This window comes from Schistocerca gregaria, chromosome 2, assembly GCF_023897955.1.
Source record: "Schistocerca gregaria isolate iqSchGreg1 chromosome 2, iqSchGreg1.2, whole genome shotgun sequence".
In the NCBI taxonomy this organism is placed as follows: domain Eukaryota; kingdom Metazoa; phylum Arthropoda; class Insecta; order Orthoptera; family Acrididae; genus Schistocerca; species Schistocerca gregaria.
Genome location: NC_064921.1, coordinates 956,647,004 through 956,667,555, shown reverse-complemented (window position 1 = coordinate 956,667,555; position 20,552 = coordinate 956,647,004). Strand labels below are relative to the sequence as shown.

The 20,552-nt window shown below is 43.7% G+C and overlaps 1 protein-coding gene and 1 pseudogene across 1 annotated transcript in view; both read left to right on the top strand.

Moving 5' to 3' along the window:
* LOC126335434 (ras-like protein family member 11B) overlaps positions 1 to 20,552 on the top strand; it is a 355,291-nt gene that overhangs the window by 108,752 nt on the left and 225,987 nt on the right. The gene's annotated exons all lie outside the window — the stretch shown is intronic.
* LOC126337317 (5S ribosomal RNA) lies at positions 16,302 to 16,419 on the top strand (annotated as a pseudogene).

The following is a 20,552-nucleotide window of genomic DNA, read 5'->3' as shown; positions in this document are numbered from 1 at the left end:
ACTATTCCACTCCCGAACAGCGAGCGGGAAAAACGAACACCTAAACCTTTCTGTTCGAGCTCTGATTTCTCTTATTTTATTTTTATGATCATTCCTACCTATGTAGGTTGGGCTCAACAAAATATTTTCCCATTCGGAAGAGAAAGTTGGTGACTGAAATTTCGTAAAAAGGTCTCGCCGCGACGAAAAACGTCTATGCTGTAATGACTTCCATCCCAACTCGTGTATAATATCTGCCACACTCTCTCCCCTATAACGCGATAATACAAAACGAGCTGCCCTTTTTTGCACCCTTTCGATGTCCTCCGTCAATCCCACTTGGTAAGGATTCCACACCGCGCAGCAATATTCTAACAGAGGACGAACGAGTGTAGTGTAAGCTGTCTCTTTAGTGGACTTGTTGCATCTTCTAAGTGTCCTGCCAATGAAACGCAACCTTTGGCTAGCCTTCCCGACAATATTATCTATGTGGTCCTTCCAACTGAAGTTGTTCGTAATTTTAACACCCAGGTACTTAGTTGAATTGACAGCCTTGAGAATTGTACTATTTATCGAGTAATCGAATTCCAACGGATTTCTTTTGGAACTCATGTGGATCATCTCACACTTTTCGTTATTTACTAACCTAAGGACGTCACACACATCCATGCCCGAGGCAGGATTCGAACCTGCGACCGTAGCAGTAAGCAACTTCTCAAAATACTGAGAGAATGGTGTGTAGAAAATAAATTACTCATTTCAGCATAGAAAACAAGTATTAGACTGTGTAAAACATTCTCGGTTTACTTTTCGCGTCATATCTGGATACATTTTCGAGCTTTCGACGAAATCCTAATTCCTGTTCATCAGGAATAACTGACTGTCGTGGCTGCTGTTATTGTGAATATTTATAGAGCACAGACGGCTTGTGATTGGCCAGTGCACGTCATCATTACATCACTCTGCCAGAGGCTGTGTCCGTGTCTACACTCTCGAGGGAACGCAAGCAATTCAGCAAATTTCTGTGTCTTCCCAGCATCGAGGGTCGGCTTTCAAGCACTACAAAGATTGTAGCTACTATCCCGCCTGAAGTTGTTCCCGCACATTCTAACGTCTACTGCTTCTTTAACAGGGTCCCAGTATGAAGAAGAGATGGACAATATTTTAGTTTCATCGCACATTATTCTGTGATTATTTGTCCGACTGTGCTTAGCAACTGCTGATTTTAAGTTCCCGATTTTAGAATGCCGCTGGTGTTCTGCACAGCGGTCGGTAACGATGCGGATAGAGGGACAGCGGCCGTTGCTTCAACGCTCACAACGAACCTTTTAAATTAGAGGGATCCTTGAGGCCAAGGCTTCCCTTAACTAGGCGCAGCATCTCCTTTACCATCTTCAGCGATCGGAAAATCGCAGAGGCGGGCTGCTATATGTGTTACTGGTAGGTCTGATCATCACGCGAGTATTACGGAAATGCTTCAGGAACTCGGGTGGTAGTCTCTAGAGGATAGGAGGCGTTCTTTTCGTGAATCGCTACTGAGGAAAATTTAGAGAATCAGCATTTGAGGCTGACTGCAGTACAATTTTACTGCCGCCAACTTACATCTCGCGGAAAGACCACAAAGATAAGATCAGAGAGATTAGGGCTCGTACAGAGACATACAGGCAGTCATTTTTCCCTCGTTCTGTTTTGGAGTGGAACAGGGAGAGAAGATGCTAGTTTTTGTTGTGGTTGGCAGGAGAGCCAACACAGGGTTGCTAAAGAAGGCCGAAATGCACGCGTTTTAGCTCACGTAGTCTGGCGTGAGGTCTGGAACATGACAAGGGAATTAGAATTGAGAAAAACGTACGTAGCTGGAGAAATACTTAACTTTAATCCATTAATGACGAACGTCGCTCTTGACGATACATGGTTTACAATATCAATAGTACTGATAATGGCGCCTTGCTAGGTCGCAGCGAATAAAGTAGCTGAAGGCTATGCTAACTATCGCCTCGGCAAATGAGAGCGTAGAAGTCAGTGAACCATCGCTTGCAAAGTCGGCTGTACAACTGGGGCGAGTGCTAGAAAGTCTCTCTAGACCAGCCGTGTGGCTCGGTCTGGCGGTGACACCACAGTCTTGGTACGAGGTACCCTCCACCCAGCACCGTATAGTGAATTGCGGAGGATGTATGTAGATGTAGATGTAGAAATAGGCCTTATGTCTCCTCTGTCTAGGACGTACTGTTTTGCTAGTTGCACCACTGCATGAAGGAAGAAATCGATTAAGTAGATAATCACGTTATAGTTCAACATTTTCACATTCTCGTTCCTTGGAGAGCACTAACTTTATAATTCTAGCCTCATGGCGTTTCTCCCCTCACATGTTCTTCAGATGATTAGTCTCGGAATGTATGTGGTCTTTGTATCAAACACCCGCACACATAAAAACAGAATTTCGTTCGATTGAACTAAAGTCTATCCCTTGCTTCTACATACTGGGTTTCTGTCCCATTTGTGGTACTGCAGTGTTAGTGGATTGCCTAATTAGCTTATTAGAATACTGGAACTGAATGTTTTTCTCATGCCAAAAAATTATCTGTTCGAGTTTTGTCAGAGGAATCAGGAATTAAACGAGAGTTTATTAAACATTAATTCCAATACTGACATATGAAGTCAGTTTATCAACGCTAATGTGAATCCCATGCCTGAAAGAATCTTAACAGTGTATATTGCGAATAAGTCTGAATTTTTCTCCTTAAAATCTTAAAGCTATAATATTGTTAGTACCATAAGTGTGCCAAATTCTATGTTCGCTAGTACTCCTTGTGATGTGTCAGTATCATAGACTTTTTCTCACTTGCAAAGTTAATTACTATAATTTGCACTTCTTCGCTTCTTTGTATCTCAGTTATTGATAACAACTGCAAGTTCACCATCCTTAAAGTAACCCCTTGCAGCATTACAACTGAACTAATTTTTACTCGACACATTAAATAAGTTTTCCAACAAAAATTTAAAAAGTCCTGTATTAGATCGTGCATTTTTATGACAACGTAAGACTACATAACAATGCAGTTACCTGACAAATATATCAATAAGCTCACTCTACAACTTTTGACCTTTACATTTGCTGTAAGAAGAACCTCAGCGAAGTGGCCGGCTGAAACCGCAGAATCGGTAGAAGTTGAATGCCATAGACCAGTACCGGCTCCATTCTGCTCGCTGCCAACCCCTCCTCGCAGATGACATTGCAATAGGGGAGCCGCAACTTCCATACAGTGCTGTGCAAAACTTTGGGACGAACGGAACTTTCGTATCACTGTCAAGTATCAAAACTCTACGAAACTTGGACCAAACGTAGAAAGAACTGCTACAGTGTTTTACAGAAGGTAACTGAAAGAAAGACGCAGTGAGACGAACAGAAATCACGCTTGTGTCGAAGACAATAATTACACTAAAGGGGACATTGTATGTCCTTTGCCTCCTGTGGTAATTATCGAATTTTGTGACTCATTGTTCTGGAAACTTTTTAAGACACCAACTTACAATTTTCCATAATTATTTAATGCACCTTTCTAGATACACTGAACTAGAATTATTACTGAAATTGTATTGTGGGGCATGTTATCTAATTTTTTCAAGTACTCAGTTTCTTGACAGAATGTTGTAAATAAATAAACATAAAAACAAATCAGTCAGGATATTTTATTTATTCTAGTTCCATATGTGTTGAATATCACACTTGGTATACTGCGAAAATTTCATGTCTCTACGATCCCTACCATCTCTACCATGTCTCTACCTTTTTAGAAAACTGGTCATTTATTGCAAAAAAAATGTAGTTAAGAGATATTGAGGTTTAAAACTTTTTTTATTACAAATTCCTATACAGATTTACTTTTCTGCGTCTTTTATGTACTAAAATTGCCCTGGCCCATATCTGTGTCTTTTTCAGTGTCACAACAGCCCAGTGCTTGGCTCCTCCTTTTCTTTCTTGCTTCTTCTGTCATTTTCTGAGCAGCTAACTCTGCTTCACCTACACGAAGCTCATCCAGTTCCCGCATCCTTTAGCTTTGTTCTGTCGAAATTTTATCCTTTCCATTTCCAGAACCTTAAGTCTTTCATGCTTCCCACCATTAAAAGTTATTACGGCATCAGACACTGCAATCGTTGGAGTCATAAGGCCAACAAATAAATGTTTAGGCCCACGGCACCACACAACATAACTGAAGCATACATTCACATTCTAGGTCTTGCCATGTAAGCACACTTCTTTAGTAGCTCAGGATTTGCCAAATCTCTGTAAATAGCTTTGATTGCCTCCATTACTGCCAAAAGAGGAGAATGTTTATGTGTAAATTCATGCAGGGTGCCAGAAAATTCAGCTTCCCTATAATTTACACGAAGCGTTTGGTGGAAGTGGACACAAAGCACGAGATGGATTTTCATCGGTTGATATTCAATAAAAGAACTTTACATCTTATCTAAATTGTCACAGTTACTTTTATGCTTAGTAATTTTATTTACGTATAAAAACAATAATAGTTAGCTTACTACAAAAATAGCTGATAATCACACTACGTTCAACGAAAACTAGTGTCAGAAACAAAGGACTGATTTGTTTGTTAGTAATACCAACTTCTGAGACGTAGCAGTAAGTACAAAACAAAGCAATTCACAGCCTTCTGGACTGTGTAGTTCCCAAGATATGACTGCTCAACTGTGGCAGTATATGCGTAGCTGCGAAATTTGACAGTCACACGTCAACATTCAAAATATTATTTGAAGGTCTGAAAATTGTCTGATTTTAATGTATTATATACCGAAATATTGAGGAAAGTCCAAAGAACATTATGGAGTAGAAGGTAGAAAATGTCAGATTTCAACGAATTTCATGTACAACGTCCCATGAAGTAACTGCGTTACATGAGTAACTCCTGAAGATTAAAGAAGGCAGGACATGCTTCTCAATATGGCGTGTTATCATCACGGTCGGCAATGTAAGCTCTGGAACGTGCTCCCATGCTGGCCACGAGATTGGACAGGAGTTTTTGTGGTAGAGCGTTCCATCCCTCCAGCAGCGTAGTTGACCACCGCTGCAGCACGTCTCCCCAAAGCATCCCTAACCTGCTCGATGGGATTCCTGCGCAGGCCAGTACATTCGCTGAAAATTCTCTCGCTGCAAGAGCTCCTCCACCTGGGCTGTTCAGTACGGTCAGGCATTTTCAGGGCAGAAACTATCCAGAAAAGACGCACATGTGGAGCGAGTACAGTGTCACAACAACGTTGACCGCTGAGTATACTCTGCTGATAGACTTAGAGATCAGTGCGCCCTCGTAACGTTACACCTCCCGACACCATAACAGCTGGAGTATCAACACGGTCATGTTCGACAACGGTGGACGCACACTGGCACTTGCGAGAGATGGAAACACTTCATGCACCCAGGAACATTGTCATGATTTCCGTAATTGGGAATGATGGGATGGCTCCATTACAAAGGCTGTAGCTGATTTCCTACCCCATCTCTCTAAGTGAGTTACCGCTACGTCTTTATTAATCTCGACAAGAAGATAATGTAGAATTCTTAAGTTTATTTACACTACTGGCCATTAAAATTGCTACACCAAGAAGAAACGCAAATGACAAACGGGTATTCTTTGGACAAATATATTATACTAGAACTGACATGGGATTGCATTTTTACGCAATTTGGGTGCATAGATCCTGAGAAATCAGTACGCAGGACAAACACCTCCGGCCGCAATAACAGCCTTGATACGCCTGGACACTGAGTCAAACAGAGCTTGGATGGCGTGTACAGGTACAGCTGCCCATGTAGCTTCAACACGATACCCCGGTTTATCACGAGTAGTGACTGGCGTATTGTGACAAACCAGTTGCTCGGCCACCATTGACCAGACGTTTTCAGTTGATGAGGGATCTGGAAAATGTGCTGGCCAGGGCAGCAGTCGAACATTTTCTGAATCCAGAAAGGCCCGTACAGGACCTGCAGCATGCGGCAGTGCATTATCCTCCTGAAATGTAGGGTTTCGCAGGGATCGAATGAAGGGTAGAGCCACGGGTCGTAACACAACTGAAATGTAACATCCACTGTTCAAAATGCCGTCAATGCGAACAAGAGGTGACCGAGACGTGTAACCAGTGGCACCCCACACTATCATGCCGGGTGATACGCCAGTATGACGATGACGAATAAAGGCTTCCAATGTGTGTTCACTGCGATGACGCCAAACACGAATGCGACCATCATGATGCTGTAAACAGAGCCTGGATTCATCCGAAAAAATTACTTTTCGCTATTCGTGCACCCAGGTTCGTCGTTGAGGTCATGTCTGTGATGCAGTGTCAAGAGTAACCGCAGCCATGGTCTCTGAGATGATAATTAATGCTGCCGCAAACGTAGTCGAACTATTGGTGCAGATGGTTGTTGTCTTGCAATCGTCCCCGGTTGGCTCAGGGATCGAGACGTGGCTGCACGATCCATTACAGCCATGTTGATAAGATGCCTGGCATATCGACTGCTAGTGATACGTCGCCGTTGGATCCAGCACGGTGTTCCGTATTACCCTCCTGAAGCCACCGTTTAAATATTCTGCTAACAGTCATTGTATCTCGACCAACACGAGCAGCCATGTAGCGATACGGTAAACCGCAATCGCGATAGGTTACAATCTGTAATTTATCAAAGTTGGAAACGTGACGGTACGCATTTCTCCTCCTTACACGAGGCAACGTTTCACCAGGGAACGCCGGTTAATTGCTACTTGTGTATGAGAAATCGGTTGGAAACTTTCCCAATGTGAGCAAGTTGTAGGTATCGCCACCGGCGCCAAACTTGTGTGAATGCTCTGAAAAGCTAATCATTTGCATATCACAGCATCTTCTTCCTGTCGGTTAAATTTCGGGTCTGTGCCACGTCATCCTCGTGGTGTAGCAATTTTAATGGCCAGTAGCGTATTATTTTTGTTTGTTTCGGCTTTGGCTGCGGCTGAGCTTTCTCACCTCTAGACATTCCTGGGAAGTGCGGATCGTTGCACAGTGCTGCGCCGCGAATCGCTGTTCTGCACTGCGCTGCGCCCTCGCCTGTGTTCGCTACCTCGACGCGGCAGGTGTGTTTAGGCAGGCAGTGACCTCGCACAGTAGCAGAGCGGCGGGCTGGCGCGCCGCCCGGCCGCGCCACATTGCACGTGGATTGTCCGCGGCGGCCGCGATCTGCCAGCGGCCGGATTCCGTCCGGTAACAGAGGCTGCTGACTCGGTCTGCTGCTCGCCAAGGCGTCATTAGGACAAGGTCCTGCCACATGGAGGTCAAAGGAAGGGCTGTTGTTCTGTTATTAAAAGGGAACACGAGACTCCAACAGGATTTTTTTAACGTCTTGGGGAGGAAATAAATCTGTGAGTGGTGTTCAATAAGTTATGCCACTTAGACAGAAAATAGTTCATAATTTATTGTGAGGTATCCCGAAATAGTGATTAAAATTCTTTTCGGTATTAAGCCGCGTCATTGCTAAAAACTAACAACAATAATAAACTAAAACCGACGTTTCGGCCGAATTGCAACGGCCTTCCTCAGGGTACGGCTGGTTTCGCATGGGGATAAGTGCTTCTATTTATTGCAGACTATCGATGTCTGACGTCACTGTTGTAAACTTTTAATTGTTCCTCTAATATGATTGGCTAGTTATGACGTAAGGGAAGATGGAAGGAAAGAAGCTGTTCGTGGATGTCCATGTCGTCAACGATTGGTAGCTGTCCGCCAATCAGCGTTCGGCTTCTGGTCGGCAAGTTTTCCTCCTGGTGTGCGCGGAAGTGGACTGGTACGGCGTTTGTAGTCATCTTCTCTGTTGATGTTGTCAGGCTGCTTAATAATGTTGATCGCCTCCCGTATTTTGCGTTCTCGCATCCCAGACCAGAAGCCGAACGCGGATTAGTGGACAGCAACCAATCGTTAACGACGTGGACATCCACGAATAGCCTCTTTCCTTCCATCTTCCCTTACATCATGACTAGCCAATCATATTAGAGGGCCAATTAAAAGTTTTACAACAGTGACGTCAGACATCGATAGTCTGCAATAAATAGAAGCACTTGTCCCCATGCAAAACCAGTCGTGCCCTGAGGACGTTCGTGGCAATTCGGCCGAAACGTCGGTTTTAGTTTATTATTCTTGTTAGTTTTTAGCAATGGCGCGGCATAATACCCAGAAGAAGTTTAATCACTGTGACACCGGCCGCAGAAGCCTACGTTCTTATATCCCGAAATAGTCCTGCTTCAGCCTCTATAGTTTCACGAAGTTCCGATTTGTGCAGCGGCCTACGTAGACCCTAGCCATCAAAATGGCGTCCGTAACGGAGGTGCGTTCCAAGCAGAGAGCTGTCAATGAATTTCTTTTGGTGAAAACGAAGGCACTGCAGATATTCATAGGCGCTTGCAGAATGCCTACGGAGACCTGGCACTAACAAAAAGCATGGTAAATCCTTGATGAAGTGTATATCATCATCACAACAAGATAGCGCCAACCTGTCTGATCTCTCGCGTGCCGACAGGCTGCACACAGCTGTGACTCGTGCAACGTTAGAACGTGTGGACAAAAAATTGCTCTGAGCACTATGGGACTTAACATGTCAGGTCATCAGTCCCATGGAACTTAGAACTGCTTAAACTAGCCTAAGGACATCACACACACCCATGTCCGAGGTAGGATTCGAACCTGCGACCGTAGCGGTCACGCGGTTCCAGACTGAAGCGCCTAGAACTTCTCGGCCACAACGGCCGGCACGTGTGGACACTCTCATTCGCGGTGATCGAAGAATAGCAGTCAGACATCTTGCTGCACAACTCCACGTCTCTGCTGGTACTGCTGACACACTCATTCACAAGTTGGGGTACTCAAAGATCATAAAGAACATCTGTTATAAGGCTGATGATGACAGGTTTTTTGGCCCAATGAAGGATGTAATCCGCGGAAAGTAGTACGATGTGGGGGTTATTGGTGCAACAAGACATCGGCTTCGACCTCGACCAGTCGAGTGGTACCATGTGAGTAAATAGGCCCTCACAAAACGATTCAAATGGCTCTGAGCACTATGGGACATAACATATGGGATCATCAGTCCCCTAGGACTTAGAACTACTTAAACCTAACTAACCTAAGGACTTCACACACATCCACGCCCGAGACGGGATTCGAACCTGCAACTGTAGCGGTCTCGCGGTTCCAGAGTGAAGCACCTAGAACCGCTCGGCCACACCGGCCGGCTACGCCCTCACAGCAAGGTGGCGTAACGTCGTCCCACTGAACGCAAATTATGTTGAAAACTGGTGTTTTGTAGCCAAAATATTGGGGAATGATATGGTGATTTGGAATCATGAGGAACACCAAACCGCTTTCACCAAAAAAAAGTGTTATATTACTTGTTGAACGTCTCTCGTATGACTGCTTAACTGAAAGGAGGGATGGGTTGACAACACGCATTCTGCGGCAGCTAGGAGTCGACAATCTGGTAATAGATGGAAGCGTGAGACATAAAAATTTTAGAGGGAGACGAAAGCTTGCTAGCTGGTTGAAGGTTCCACTGGATGTACGACGCAGTTGTTGCGAAAAGATGAAGACGCATGAACAGGACAGATTACTGTGGAGAGCTGCATCAGACCAGTATTCAGACTGAAGATAACAACTACAGCGTTCTATCAATGACTCCAGGAAGTGTTGAACATTTTTCCTCCCACTGCACATCTTTCAATTCAATAAATGTTGTGTGTACGGGGTGCTTGCTGCTGTTTCATCAAGTGAAGTCACTCGCGGCCGAATATTACTTTGACGTCATTTGGCATAACTGAAAACACAAGACTGGAGTTATTACCATATTTTGTAACACAGCATCTTTGAAATAACGCAACCATGTATTTGGAAACTTATCTGTTCATGTACACTGATGATGGTATCCACACACCCATGTGTAACTCTAAACTGGCAACTAAAGGTCACGACGAGTGGACGCACCAGCATAAAATGGAGGCGGGCAGTAGTGTGTTGTCACTTGTGTAGTGAGCTGCAAAACTCTCCTCTCTGCCAGGAAATGTCGTGTAGATGAATAATGAAATCGCCCCACGTTGGGCAACAAAAATGTTCTGAATTGAGAACTGTTTCATTTCTTTCATAAATTAGCGTGCAGGTTACAAGTCACATTGCCGCACGTTGACAGTCAATAACTAACAATTACGAACAACTTAAATTGGAAGGAACATATAGAAAATGTTGTGGGGAAGACTAACCAAAGACTGCGTTTTATTGGCAGGACGCTTAGAAAACGTAACAGACCTACTAAGGGGAATGCCTACACTACGCTTGTCCGTCCTCTTTTACAATATTGTTGCGCTGTGTGGGATCCATACCAAATAGGACTGACGGAGTACATCGAAAAAGTTCCAAGACAGGCAGGACGTTTTGTATTATCGCGAAATATGGGAGAGAGTGTCACAGAAATGATCCAGGATTTGGGCTGGACATCAATAAAAGAAAGGCGTTTTTCGTTGCGACGGAATCTTCTCACGAAATTCCAATAACCAACTTTCTCCTCCGAATGCGAAAATATTTTGTTGTCACAGACCTACATCGGGAGGAACGATCACGATGATAAAATAAGGGAGGTCAGAGCTCGTACGGAAAGATATAGCCGTTCTTTCTTTCCACGCGTTATACGACATTGGAATAATAGATAATTGTGACGGTGGTTCGAAGACCCCTGTGCCAGGCACTTGAATGTGATTTGCAGAGTATCTATGTAGATGTAGATGAAAGTGACATCAGTAATCAAAATTCAAAAGCTAATGAGATTAAGGGATTGATAAGCAGATGCACAAGATTCCTTAGGTGAATAAAATATGAAATGACTGCATTTATTTCAGCACTTTTTACACACAACTACGAAACTACAAACCTCAGGGATTCAGTTTGATTTCATTTTCACTTCTTAGCCACTGTGAGAACTTCTAAATTTTCAGACAAAACTCAGGAGGAATTAACTTCCCATACCTTCATTAAAAGCTGCTAACCTATTGTGTGTGATGCCAGGTGCACGGAAGATGTGTTTATGTGTGCTGAAGAAAAATGGCTAAAATGGCTCTAAGCACTGTGGTTCTTAACATCTGAGGTCATCAGTCCCCTAGACGTAGAACTACTTAAACCTAATTAACCTAAGGACATCACACACATCCATGCCCAAGGCAGGATTCGAACCTGCGACTGTTGCAGCTGCGTGGTTCCAGATTGAAGCGCCTAGAACCGCGCGACCACTGTGGCCATCCTATGTGTGCTGAATTCGTACCAAATGTGCATTATGAAGTAGACACAGCGGTAGCTAGTGTATTCAGTGCAGTGGTCTAAGAAAGAGTAGTTTATTGCAATGAAAATTCTGTTTCACTTGTTCCATTGCTCTGTTTGCTGCTACCAGCGTTGCCTTCAGCGTCGTCTTGTCTGTGTCATTCCGTGCTGTGCACTATTCCTGGCTTGCAGTTATGTTTTCTATGCAACTGATATAAACATGATAAATATGGAAAAACCGTCGGGGTGATGGAGGAAAGTTGGGATGTTAGTGCGGAAATGCCAGGTACTTCTGTGGGGAGTATGCAAAATCAGACTGCATTAGAAGCCGGCAGGTCAATTGAGGAAAAGCTAAGGGAAAGTGAGGAAACGACATACACGTCTGTGGGGAGCACACAAATTAAGAATACACTAGAAGTCGACATGCCAATTGAGGAAGTCCAAGGGTGAACGAGGAAATAGGTACGTCTGTGGACGATCCGCAAAGTCACAGTCCACTAGATCGAATTCTCGCGACATTAGAAGACCACACACCTCAGTTAATCACCGTGAGGGAAGAGAATAAAAGACAATCTGAAAGACTGAAAGCCGAACTAAGCCTTGCAATCAAAAGACTGATGGGCAGATCGCTGTAGATACGCGCGAATTGGGGACCGAAACCAAAAATATACGAGCAGAGGTCACAAGCAGCGTGGGCGAGGTGAGCCAAGCGTGTGAAACGAAGATTGACGTCATAGAAACGTTTCTAAATATGAAGATGAGTGATATCTCCACCGTATAGCTGAGGAAAGTATATCGCCCAAGAAAAGTCAACTAGAATGTCAGGACTCCAACAATAAGAGTCTGGAATACGACAAGGTAATAGCCTTGCAACGTATGTAACGCCAACGAATTGAAAGCCGCATTCCCGATGCATGGGTCTAAACATTCATTGTGGTGTCTGTTTCTTCTATATCGTGTCTCCTACCACTTTCGCGCAACGACGCTCTGAGCGTGTTTTTAGGGAATTGACTAGTTTGAACCTGGGACCTGTTGCTGGTAAGGAGACGCCAGACCACACATGACATGTAGAATTCAGAAGAGTCCAGTGAGACTAGCGATGATACAACCGAATACTTAATGATCTCAGCGTCAGCTCCATTGCACCCAGTGTAAAAGAATCGTAATACTAACTAAATTTAGTTAGCTGGTAAAATAACGTCGAAAAAGCAGTTAATTTTACCATTGGAAATTTTATTCTACTCACAAAGCATTGTTTATAAGTTGCACTATTGATAAAAGGAAATGTTTTAATACAGGATGGTAAAAACCAACTGCGTTCAACAAAAATGTGAACGAATATTCCCTGAATGGGTTTCCAAGTTCTACAATGGATGGAAGGATGACCTATGCCATATCACATCTATAATCTAGGTTTAAATTAAGTTTCATAAAAGAGAAAACTATCAAAAAGGTCTACAGTGACCCTCAATTATCTTTAATTACTTATCTAACTTGTCGTAAATTACAGTGGCTGATGTGGCTTTTCAATAACTATATAACAGAAAAATCATCGCGTTTCAGATTTTTACTTTAAGTGGCAAATGTGAACACCATGACTTTTAATTAACAATCGACACTAGTATTAAAGGGGGTGTAACAGATGAGACTTCTGCAGTTCTGAGTGAAGCTTTATGCGCTGTTATGCGGCATCGCGTGCGTTCATTACCTTGTCGGTGTTCGTCAGGGGGCGGCGGCCGGCGCAGCTCCGCTCACCTCGCCGTCTCGGTAGTAACTCTCTCCCAACTGCTCCTTACTACAATTTACCGAAGTTGGTTTAAAAAAACTATCGGACTGTGTTTTCATCTGACCAATCAGGGTCTCAATGTTAACCTTAAACTCCGCCTACAAAAATTCTGTCTATCCAATGAGAAAGGTTATACTTTTCGTGATGGGGCAATGTTTTTAAAGTTTGCAACGTAACAGAGACGCGAAAAAGTCTCACTGTAAAACTTGCGAGTGGTCGTGGCCATTTTTGTGTTATCGTAAGATATATACTGTTTTTCTGGAGGGCTCTAGCTTTTAACATGGGCTGGGGGGTGGTCCTTGACGTAACAGAGACGCGGAAAAGTCTCACGCTGAAACTTGCGGGTTGTGTGGCCCTAGTGGTTAGCTGGCGACGTGGGTGTCCAGTCCGTCCCTTATCGTAGGGCCTTCTAGCTTAACACGGTTCTGCTCTCGGCTTCTGTTCTCGTTTCTCCCCTCGGAACTGCGTCGGTCTCATGATGGGAAGGTATGACATGCATTTAGGCATTCTTGTGTTAGTTTGTGGTATTCCATTTGCTCACTCGTTACTCTTATTACTTTGGTTAATTTAATGTCACGATTTATTCGGAGCTATGTTACATACTACTCGATTTGCTTATCATGTCAGGATTTTCATGGAAGGTGTTGGATTTGCCTGACACCTTACATGGGGTGGCCATACAATTGGCTTAGTTCGGTCGATAGCGCAGTACTCACCCCAAGGTACCGTATGGACTTAGATGCCTATCTCCGTGCGAAAGGAATTGTGAAATGTAGTGCTTTACTTGTTGCACTTGAGACACTCGGCCCTTGCTGGCCTGGTTTCATGTAATAAATGTGAGAATAGCAGATACAAGGATATCTGCACCAAGTTTCTGGTAATATACTGGAAACTGATCGCAATGACAAGTGCAAAGATGAGCATATATGGAATCAGTATGTGCCATAGTCACGGTAATCCACGGCAACTTACGCTGCACACTTTGTCTTCCTGGCGGGATACTTGGACGACAAAATGACGAATGGAGTAGCGCGATGCGCTCGCATTTTCCTGCTCACATACAACGTTCACTTGTCTGGGCACTATCGAGAGAACAGTTCCTCGATATTATAAGGTGTATGGACGACAGTGGACACCAGGAGAAACATAGGTCGGTGAGACAGCGCAGAAGAAAGAGGATATGGGGGCTCTTCCATCCACCTGCTGGTCAGCCAGTCACTTCCATCTGATATATTGTTTTAGCCCCCTCTACCACTTTCTTCCTGTGATGTCCATGTTTTACTGCTGACGACATGCTTCGTCCCTCGCTTCGGTGTGGATAGGCACATATTTTTCCGAGCTTGTTACCTGTGTTTTAAGTTCTGTTTTATCTTACTGTTCTGAGTATTTCCTTGACACCCGTCTCAATCTGTTACTGAGCGGGCGCTGAAGACCTTGCTATCGTGCGACCAACCAACCCTCTACAACACATCATCACATGTATCCGCCTTCTTCTGCCGTACAACCGGAAACGGTCACTAAACCTGGAGACCGGTCCAAGTCTCACCGCAATACCGGGACACCGAAGGTCAACAACTGACTCTCACAGCTCAGAGGGGACGTGACGGACCGACCTAGCGCTTGCCGCCGTCATCGCCACACTAGAAAACATTTGTAAAGAATTGTGAGATGATCGATCCCCCCCCCCCCTTTCCGCCGTCCCCTTTGTAACTTAGTCGTATCCAGGCAAGTCGAATCCGTCCTAAAATTTGTAATTTAATTCTTGTGCGTTAAGCGTTCTGAAATAAATGCATTCATTTCATATTTCAGTCTCCAAAACAATCTGTTCTATTTCCTTATCAACCCATCAATCTCAACACCTTTCCTTTTTCGATTTCACTTAATAACTAGTGTCGCTCAATTATTGGCCCCCAACGTGCGTAATATGACTAGTACTCTGCAGGTCAGTTCAATCAAAAGATAAAAAAATTCTCGATTCACCATTGTAGAAAAGCAGTAACATCAGAATGGATTGGTCAGAGAAGCTCAGTTACGATGAACGTGGACTAGTCACGGGGCGTCAGCTGGTCAACGGATCCAGATTTCAAACCTCCCAAAGCTGCCCAAGTCGATTTTCACTGATATGACTGTGATGTGACTATGAAGTGGCAACGTGAAGGAGAAATCACAGCTGAAGGTAGACCACAGAGAACAGGGACCATCGAGCATTGCGGAGCGTGGGTATGAGAAATCACATGCAATCAGCGGAACGACGCACTCTTGATTTCCAGCAGTCCAGCTAACACAATACAGTACGTTGGGAGTCAGACAGAATGGGATACCATTTTCGGGCAGCTATTCATACGCCACTCGTATTTGTAGTCATACTAAGCGACACTGGAGGTTGTGTAAAGGGTGACACCATTGGACAGGGAATGGCTGTAAGCAAATGATTTGGTGCGATGAATCACGCTGTACCCCGTGGCAATCCGATGGATGGGTGGGAGTATGGCGAATGCCTGTAGAAGATTACCTGCTGTCATCTGTACAGCCAAAGGCGAAGTATGTAGGAGGTGCGTGTTTCGTGTTTAGGGTCAGGTTCCCTTATTGTGCTTAAGAAAGTCCTAAACCTGGAAGGATGTGAATAAAAAAATTGTTCAAATGGCTCTGAGCACTATGGAACTTAACATCTGTGGTCATCAGTCCGCTAGAAATTAGAACTACTTAAACCTAACTAACCTAAGGACATCACACACACCCATGCCCGAGGAAGGATTCGAATTTGCGACCGTAGCGGTGGCGCGTTTCCAGACTGAAGCGCCTAGAACCGCTCGGCCACAACTACCGGCTTGTGAATACATATTGCACTATTGTATACTACGTACAGTAGACGAAGTGCATCAGCGTGACGATGCACCCTGTCATAAGGTAACATCTGCGAGTCAATGATTTGTCGACATTAACATTGATAGTATGGACTAGCATGGCCAAAGTTACGACCTGAACTTAATGGAAAATCTTTGGAATGAGTTGGAGCATGGGCTTCGCTTGAGGCCACAGCATCCAACACCACTACCATCTCTGGTTTTGGGTCTCGAGGAAGAATGGACTAGCTTTTCTCCATAGACATTCAGACTCCTTTCTGAAAGTGTCTCCAGCACACTTCAAGGCGTCATAAAGGTGAAAGGTGTACAAACTGCACATTAACGCCCACTAATAGGTGTGCGGCGCCAACGGCCTTGCCGCAGTGGTAACACCGGTTCCCGTCAGAACGCCGAAGTTAAGCGCTATCGGGCTGGGCTAGCTCTTGGATGGGTGACCATCCGGTCTGTCCAGCGCTGTTGGCAAGCGGGGTGCACTCAACCCTTGTGAGGCAAACTGAGGAGCTACTCGATTGAGAAGTAGCGGCTCCAGTCACTAAAAGTGACGACGGCCGGGAGAGCGGTGAGCTGACTACATGCCCCTTCATATCCGCATCCAAAGATGCCTGGGGGCTCAGGATGACACGGCGGCCGGTCGGTACCGTTAGGCCTTCATGGCCTGTTCGGACATAGTTTAGTTTAGTTAAATAGGTGTGCGGCTGTATTTGATCGAGTAGTGTATTGTCTACTTCCTTTGTTGCGTATGTATTTTGTGAAACATCATAATAGATTGTTGATACAATAGGCAGGTTGAATATAAAACTTACACGAGCTTACTTTTGTCTACGGACATACATTAGAACACAGTTTCATCTCTAGGTGACTGCCGGTTGCCCAAGGCTGTAGGATCATCCAGTGGTCCTCCGAAAACACCACATGGGTCAGATATGTCACGATTATTTCCGTACAGGTAGACGCAAACAAACACAGTTTTTGGCGCCCCTCCCGGCGGCACGGTATGGCATGTTGTTGCACAATCGTGGCCACGGCAAACACGTAGTTTTTATATCCTAAACGACTTTGTAGGTCACTTAAAAACATCCGGTAATTTATCTCCCCTCTATGCGCCATATGGTGAGGATGACAGGGCGACCGGTCGGTACCGATGGGCCTTCAAGGCCTGTTCGGAAGGAGTTTTATATTCCACATACTTATGTACTTAAATACACAGATATTTCCTTCCATGAACTTCAAACATTGCATTTCAGACATGAGCCGAAAAGCTGGTTACTGCATTGCATCATACGGTGCCATTGTAGGTTCCTACCCTCACTACCCTACTTCTCCCTTTGAAATCTAACTAGTTTATTTGGCATAGCTTTAATACGACCCCCAATTAACAGATAAATCCATAACTCCCGTGGATATAATTATCTTGTGGTCAATGGTTGTCCAAGTTTACCCGTCCATGCGTTAATATTCTGATAATTTTTTTAAACTTTTTTTAACTTTGGCAGGAGCTATAAAAATAATTTGTAATATTCATTTCTTTGAATTTTAAAATAAAGTTAACCTCATTAGTGAAATGCACTCAGTTATATCGCTGCATCAGTGTTGCCAGCTTCACGCTAGACAAAAAGCATTTAGCGCGATTTTGAAAAGCAGATACAGCTGCAGGTGCCAAAGCGTCTGCTTGCTACACGCATCGATACAGTGTCAAGGTTTCCAGCACTACTGCTACTGCTGCTTTCCTTCAACTGAGTCTGTCTCGTTTATTAAGGTTCTTATAACCACTACAACGCTTCTTACGAATCGAAATGTGTCTCATATAATTTCAAGTTATCTGGTGACCAATTCAGTGCATCCAAATAACACTGGGGACCCTCACAAATTACCGGATCTGTTTGCACGCAAATTGTAGTTATAATACGTGGACTGGGGTCGGTTACTAGGGGATGGACATGCTAAAAATTGCCATCGACCGACGTGGGTCGCTACATAATTATTTATAAGCTCACGTTCAGAGCAGAGATGAAGCGACATTTTGAGGTAATCCATTTCTTGGTACGCAGTGAAACGGCGACAGGGTGAAGCTGATATTTTTCTGATCTCTGTGGTTGGAAACACCACAGAAAGACTCGGATATTAGGCTGTGGAAGAAGACACGGAGAAGGTAGAGGAAATGAGACTCTCGGTCGGTTTACTGGTTTCCTTTTTATTGCTTCTCCACGTGTTTGCAGCGAACATGCAGAGGAGGACAGACATTGGTTTACAAGAACTTAGATGAGGCTTGGTACATTCTCCAATAAATTACTACCACAAACCACCACCCCGGCCTATGACCGTTAAGATTCGGGCACACACCACGAAGCATGATGGTGCCATAGTCTGTTGCTCTACTCGAAACCTTAGCTTCAAGTACTTATCACAGTGTAAATAACACTTAGACGTAGGTACATGCAGATATATGAATGACGGAAACTAATAACACTACTTCTGAGGTATGTATAGTGGCAAGATTTTTGAAAGTCGTCCTTAGTGCACAAAGTTAATTGAGTATGACTACTCACTTGCAAAGTATTTGCTGAAGGCTAGATCATCCGAGGCTTCGAGTCTACCTGACTCTGCTGAACTCAGCCTTAATTTTCGTTTGAGGTCCTTTATATGCAGCGTTTGAGGTTGCTTGCTTGTAGATTATAGATGACTACGCTGCTCTTTACCTTCAATTCGCAATCAGTGAGCGTCAAATCAACGATTTCTTGGTGCATGCGACTAAAGCGGCTTGCACTATGTACCTCTGCCTAATTTACAAGGCTTACAGCTAATAACCACACGTGGATAATTTTTCTTTTTTTTTCCTGGCAACTTTTGATGAGCCAGTAGTTACAAACCGTACAAAACCTAAATCACTAGAAAAATACCAAAATAAAAATCAAACCTATCTTTGACGGGTTGTACATCAGGTGATGCTGTTTTACGATTTTGGTCATAGCTGTAGTTCAGCAGGTCCAGAATATTTCAGGAAAGATAAAAAGTCAGTCGTCAGCAACACAAGAAAAACTTTATTTGACGCCTTTATCGGTTTCATCAATTTAAACTGTATCTTCAGAAGTAAATAGGTTTACCAGTGATTTGAGCATATTTCACTTCTTAAGATGAGAGTTTAAACTGGTTGAAAGGTGTTTGTCCTACTTGCTCTGACAGTTCTGAATATGTCACTGAACACAAATATGAGTCAATTTGTAACTTTGAGAAATGTTCTCAAGCCTCATACTATTGCTTTTACATTGTATTTATGGGAATACACTTTGAAACTATGCTAGATACCAGAGATGTTGGTCAGAGATGTTAGCTTTACTTTGTCAGAGTAGAGTCAGAGTGTGCCAGTATCAACTGTGTCGTGATGTACTTAGTTTGAAATGGACGAAAGCTAGCCTACCCTGCGGTGGAGGCAGCATTATTTGGAGCAATCTTTGTAATAGGTTGCTTACAGGGAGATATTAAGCTGAAGGATCATAATATTGTACGAATGAGAAAAGGCAATATTTAAAGGTAACTTGGTTTGTTCTATTTGTCGTTACTTAGTGTGCTGATTGATATAACAGTGCTTATGATTCAGATTTTCTGTAAGATTTTTTGTAATGAAGTCATATGGTTCTTTCAACGCAGCGATAAATGCTAGTGAGACATTTTGCGAATTAGTTCATGTGCGAAAAGTGCGGAAAGCTGTATTGTTTCTATGACTTAAGCTCATTTAAAACTTAAAGTGTCGATTCAGTTATTTCTTTGTCGGTAAGATTAGTACCCGATTATTCCTTTGTATTCATGGTTTTATTTGACTGCACAGTCGCCTTGTACATCGCGAGTTGTGAGCTGAATAATATTTTTGAGTACTGATGAAATCCCGTTTTGCATTTCACGTCACGAGTACGGTGAGTGAAACTTAATCTTGACAGTCTGATCGTTGTGTTATAAGAAATCAAGGTTGCAGAGCAGACGACCGGTCCGTTTCGAACAGGTTAGCCATACATTTCACTATCATTGTAGATCATAGAGTCACGCACAATGATTTTAAGATTACATTTCCGAGAGTAATATCAGTATTAGTTCAGAGGGTTAATGAGAGCGAACAACTTTATGAAAGTGTAACATTGTGGTTTCAAACAGAGTTAACAGGTAAAGTCAGATGCGTTTTACTCAGTGATCATATGTTGCGTAATTATGATAATAGTTCTGTTATGATAACTGTTTTCCAAACTAAGAAAGATTTGCAACATTTATCACAAAGCCATTCTATCAAATGGCTCAGAGTGCTATGCGACTTAACTTCTGAAGCCATCAGTCGCTTAGAACTTAGAACTAATTAAACCTAACTAACCTAAGGACATCACACACATCCATGCCCGAGGCAGGATTCGAAACTGCGCCCGTAGCGGTCGCTCGGCTCCAGACTGTTGCGCCTAGAACCGCACGGCCACTCCGGCCGGTGCCATTTTATCATAGAATCAGATAGCTTACTTACATTTTGAGAACAGATGGACGGGTTACTCTGGACTTCAAATCGTGTAAAGTGAGCTGCACATATTTCCATCTCAAATAAGCTTCAGATATTTTCTGTC